Genomic DNA, 5,791 nt, shown 5'->3' on the forward strand with positions numbered 1-5,791 from the left:
TTTACACAACCGTGTGTTGTTAGCACATGCCTGCCAGGTAAAGGAGTCGGGGGTGCTGGAGAGATGAACAGAGTTGTACTGATGCCTTCAGAGGTGCCTGAGCTCAGATGGGAAGCAGGCGTGTGCATCATCAAAAGGGAAGCAGCAGGAGGGGCCAGATGGGAACTGAGAACAGGGATATCCTTCTAGTTTCTGGACCATAGCCCTGCTTGGTCCTGCCTTGGGGTGGAGGATGCACTGAAGGGTGGAGCCAGGATGTCTTTGAGAGGCTGTGGCATCATAAGACGCATTGAACTTCTAGACCCCCTGCTTCCCAGATTTTAAGACTTCTCTCCCTCAGCAGCAGTGGGAGGGAATCTCGTTCCTTGTGCTTCTTCACCCTTTGGGAAATCACCCTCCTCATAACTGCTGCTCACCCCTCATCAACTGGAATAATTTACTGACTGTGGTCCCTGTTCCTCTTCTCTCTTAAGAGATTATAGACAGAGATATGATGATTATTAGTATGATTCTTTATAAGAGAATAAAAAAAAACTTTTTTAAAACCTCTTATTCAAAACCATGGCATTTGAATCATTTTTGAGCTACCAAGCGGAATTTATTTAGGCTAGTTTAAAGGCTAATTGATACAATTTCAATTTCAAATTGAAACACTACTTATAATGCATTGTCATTCATCTTAATGGGTGTTAATGTTGAGACATAATTGAGACTCTTTGCATAAGAGCATCATTAACCCTGTTATTGCTGATCAATGTACAGGGATGTTCAAATACAGATGCTCATCCGCTCCGATTGAATGCGCGGTCTGGGTCTCTCATCCTGAGAATCTCTGGAAGAAGAAGTTTCCAAACACTTTGGTGTGTAACCCTTGGATGCTGAGGAAGTAAACAAGACAAAACATGAGGTGCCTAGCATCCTACCTGGAACATAAAAGGACTCAATAATTAGCTTCCGTTTCTCATGTAGATTGTAATTTTTGGTGCTATTCTCCAAAAGTTATATTGTTTTTTTTCCTCCAAACTGCTTGGAGTTTCCCACTGGATCTAGAATATATGTTAAAATACAGTAAGTGTCTCAGGATGCAGATTCATCACAATCATCATTTGCACTTTCTGTACAGGACAAGAATACCAGAAAATCTTTCTTAGGTGGTAGGACACCAATCCTCTCAGTGGCCCCATAAAGTAGGCATTACTTTGCCACTTTACATCTGAGGATATGGAAGTTTGAAGATGTTAGAAAGTCCCCAAATTCACAGCTAAGGTGTCTGTTAAGTGATGGAGCTGAAATTTCATCTGATGCTATGGCACAAGCTCTTAATGATTGCACTGATAGGCACCTGGGAGGCACCTGGTCTAAGGTAGGTGTGCCACACCAGTCCAGCAGAGAAAAGTGATTTCAGCTGGGCCTGGTCTGTCAGAAACCTCTGCCCTTTTCAGTTCTTGTTTCCTCAGGCATCCCTCAGGCTGGAGACCAAAGCCCGCCACCGTGACCATTTCCCTGAACAGACTCCTGGGCGCTTCCTCAGCCATCAGGGATGTGGTGAGTCCCACCTCTGCCCTCAACTCTCAAGGGCAAAGCTTTGGAAGCATCACTGAGAACTAAAATGTTAGGGCTCGTCTTTCATTGATGGTGTTTTTGAAGGCCTCTACTGACAGCAAAGACCACAATAATTGGGTCTCTCAGACTCTTCCCATGGAGTTTTCCTTTTCTGGTTCATCAAAGTGTGAAGTGCATTCAAAACCTCCCAGTATCAGCAACCAAGCTTTGCTGCAGCTGGGCATTGAGCCAATGCATTTACCCAAAGCAAGCTGTGCCAGAGCTCTGAGTGCTGGGCACACATATGTGGAAAGATCTAGCCTCTGGTAGGAAAGGGGTTGCCTACAGTTTAGTGCAGAAATTCAGGTGTGAACAGTGCTGTGGCATTAGGCAATGACAGTGACAATATTGGACTTTACTGAGCCTCTGTCCTAGGTGCCAACAGGCTCAATGTGGATCAGTCCTCATAGTGAATCCTATGAAGGAACGTGTTCCGTGTGGGGCAACTGAGGTCAAGAGAGGTAAATGACCTCTACCAGGTGATGCGACCATCAGGAAACAGGATCAGTATGTACGTCTCTGTAGTCTGACCACAGAGCGTGAGATTTTGACCACCCCACAGGGCTCCAGAGTGGAAGGAAGGCAGAAAGCACAAAGGGAAAACCCGAGGAGGCTGCATGGAGGAAGCACCATCTGACTGGAATCTCAGTGCTTGAGTGAGAACTTGCCAAGTGAACAAGAAGAGAGGAAAATTCCCAGTTGAAGAAATAGTCTGCACTGAAGCCTGGAGGTCAAGGTCCTCTCTTGTTTTGGGAACCACATGCAGTGTTACTGAAGCTGACTTCCTGGTGATGGGCGGGGCAGGATATAGGGAGAGAAGAGGAAGTGGCAAGCAGGACGTGGGGCAGATCACAGTGGGCCCAGAGGCCTGCAGTGCTGGGGGGTTGGTCCAGCTGATGATGGAGAGCCCTCAAGGAAGACAGGGAGCCCTCAAGGAAGGCAGGGACTCCAGAAGTTGGGCCATCAAGTGTCTGGGTTAGGATGACCACATGGCTGCGTGTGTGACAGGAGCAAGGTGGGTTGCAGGCAGGAGAGCTGGGTGTTGGGACCAGTCATGGGGCTGCCGTGGTGGTCCAGGCAGGGCAGGATGAGGACTCTAAGGCTTAATTCAAGGGTAGAATCATCAGTACTTAGTGAGAAGAGGATGACACATGTGGTGGGGATGGTAACAGGGTGTTACGGTCTGCATGGCAAGCAGCAGAAATGACCCACTTAAGCAAAAAAGGGACTTTGTCTGAAGAAGTTTAGTTAGCATAACACAGAGTTTTGAAGTGTTGAAATCCCCACCTCAGAGCTGAAAGGCCTCCATTCCAATCTTGCTAATGAGGGCAGGTGGGGTGAAGCTCCATTTCACCTGGTCTCTTGGGCTCCAACTGCGACCACATGCTATTAGGTCAGACAAACACACATGTCCACAGGAAGTGAGGGAGAGGATGGGGTCCTTTGTTAAATGGACTTGGTAGAGGATGGGGTGCAGTTTGATCAAGTGCACCCCCAAGATTGCAATCCTGCCTTTCCATCTAGAAAAGGGCAAAATGAGCCTGAAGAAAGCCAAACCAGCTTATTTTTTAATGAGTGGAAAAGATTAAGGGTGCATGGATAACGTCTCTGACTGTAAAGTACAAACCAATTTTAAGAATTACCCCCCCCCCCCACAACTGAAAAGGAAGTGCCTCTGAGATAGAGGTTTTCAGTTCGTTGAGGAGGGTGTTAACCTGGGGACCCAGCTCTCAGAGGACAGAGCCCACTCAGCTACCACCCAGTAACTGCCGGGGTCTGAGGACCGAGGATATGAATGGAGTCAGGTGCTCTGTGTGTGGATGTGCAGACAGCAAACCCACGGTCAGTGAACCCAGGACTGTAGACCAGCCCTGGCAGTTACTAAGCTGAGTGTTTGGGGTCAATAGTCTGTGAGCATCAGTATCCTCACTGAAATTTTGTTGAAAATTTTCAGCAAATATGTCTGTTATAGACCACAGCTCCTTAGCTTCGAATTTAGTGAGTTGAGTTCTTAAAAAGTTCCACAGGTTCAAAACTAGAATGAGGTATCATTGGTAAGGACAATGACGAGAGGTACAATGATGAATGGCCGTCATAAAAAGTCCACACATAACACATGCTGGAGAGGCTGTGGAGAAAAAGGAACCCTCCTACGCTGTTGGTAGGAAAGTACATTGGTGCAGTCAACTATGGAAAACAATATGGAGATTCTTTTAAAAACTAAAAGTAGAGCTACTATAAGATCTGGCAATCCCACTCCTGGGTGTATATTCGGAGAAAACTCTAATTTGGAAAGACACAAGCACCTCGATCTTCATAGCAGCTCTGTTCACAATCGTCAAGACACAGAAAAACCTGAATGTTCAAAGAGAGATGAATGGATAAAGAAGATGTGGTACATTAATACAATGGAATACTACTCAGCCATAAAAAGAATTAAAATGCCATTTGTGGCAACATGGATGAACCTAGAGATTATCATACTAAGTGAAGTAAGTCAGACAGAAAAAGACAAATACCATATGATATCACTTACAGGTGGAATATAAAAAATAGTACAAGTGAACTTGTTTACAAAACAGAAACAGACTCATAGACAGGAAACAAACTTATGGTTGCCAAAGGGGAAAGGTGGGAGGGATAAATTAGGAGGTTGAGATTAACATATATACATTGCTGCTAAGTCGCTTCAGTCGTGTCTGACTCTGTGCGACCCCATAGACGGCAGCCCACCAGGCTCCGCCGTCCCTGGGATTCTCCAGGCAAGAATACTGGAGTGGGTTGCCATTTCCTTCTCCAGTGCATGAAAGGGAAAAGTGAAAGTGAAGTCGCTCAGTCATGTCCGACTCTTAGCGACCCCATGGATCTGCAGCCTACCAGGCTCCTCCGTCCATGGGATTTTCCAGGCAAGAGTACTGGAGTGGGGTGCCATTGCCTTCTCCGATATATACATTACTATATATGAAATAGATAAACAACATGGTCCTATTGTATAGAATAGGTAACTCTACTCAAAACTCTGTAATAAACCACAGTGGGAAAGAATCTGATAAAGAATACACATGTGTAACTGAATCACTTTGCTGTACACCTGAAATTAATATAACATTGTAAATCAACTATAATTCAATAAAAACAAAAAGTTCCACAGGTCATAGGATGAGCAACAAGGGTGGAAAACTGATCAACTGGAAAACCCCAAAGCAACCATCTTTTCACTCATTCACTCACTCATCTCTGCCGTGTGCCAAGGTCTGTGCTGGGTCCTAGGACCAGAGTAACAGACGACAGAGAACCCATCACCTTGTGGAACTTGGAAGTGGTCATCAGTGAGCAAGCCTAATCACTGGGGGAACTGCTGGAGGAGGAACCACTGTCATATCACATATCACACATAGGGGTGGCCCCTGGTTATCACCTGCTAGAAGTTTCCTGGAGTCTCCTTAGCTCCTAAACTCCTGAAAACTTCTCCTTGACAATTCTGGACTTGGAGATGGTTTTCATTTGCTACCCTGCCATGTTCCATGATGAGAAATTTCAGAAGGCATGAGGGCAAGGTGGGTGGGCAATCTTGGTCCCTAAATGAAGCCCTTTCTGCTAACATACCTGTTACATCACAGTGATGACTTTAGAACTGCTGTGTGGCATGTTTTATGAACATGAGTTTAACTGTGCGGCATCTGGTCCCTGGCCATTGCATCCCTGATGCCCCCTCCATGGGCTCAGCCCCTCCTTCAGGGCAGGTTCTGAGCAAAGCAAGTGAGCATCAGCGGCCCTACCTCTCATCAGCTAGGGAACCAGGCCGGTTGTGTTGCTATAGATACAGGTCAGGATGATGCACTGATTTAGAACTCAGAACAGAACTTTTCAGACAATTAGAGAACTTAAGGGCAGTAGACCAGATTTTAGACTGAATCCAGTAATGAACTGGTTAACCTGCACTGCCCAGCGATGTGTTCTTCCATGGGGCAGAAGTCAGGAGCTGGCGCTCTGGGAAGAGCTGTCCTGGTAGAAAGAGAAAGCATGTGTGGTCAGGATGGGGTAGGAAGAGGCAGGAGCTGGACAAGGAGCTGCTCAGGCCTGGGGGACTCAGTCCTGTTCTCCACGACAAACGCAGCAGTCTGAGAGGCTAAGAGAGGATGTAAACCCGTGTCTCTAGGCAGACATAGAGGGATGGGGGTTTTTAATC

The 5,791-nt window shown here is 46.3% G+C and overlaps 1 long non-coding RNA gene across 1 annotated transcript; it reads right to left on the reverse strand.

Annotated features, from left to right (window-relative positions):
- Nucleotides 1-576: 576 nt before the first annotated feature.
- LOC145523119 (uncharacterized) lies at nt 577-5,444 on the reverse strand. The gene is made up of 2 exons (XR_014066362.1): nt 5,209-5,444; nt 577-878 (listed from the first exon to the last, which is right to left on the reverse strand). It is a non-coding gene; the product is annotated as an uncharacterized LOC145523119 (long non-coding RNA).
- Nucleotides 5,445-5,791: the final 347 nt, after the last annotated feature.

This window comes from Giraffa tippelskirchi, chromosome 10 (genome assembly GCF_054371585.1).
Source record: "Giraffa tippelskirchi isolate mGirTip1 chromosome 10, T2T-mGirTip1v1.2.pri, whole genome shotgun sequence".
Lineage (NCBI taxonomy): Eukaryota > Metazoa > Chordata > Mammalia > Artiodactyla > Giraffidae > Giraffa > Giraffa tippelskirchi.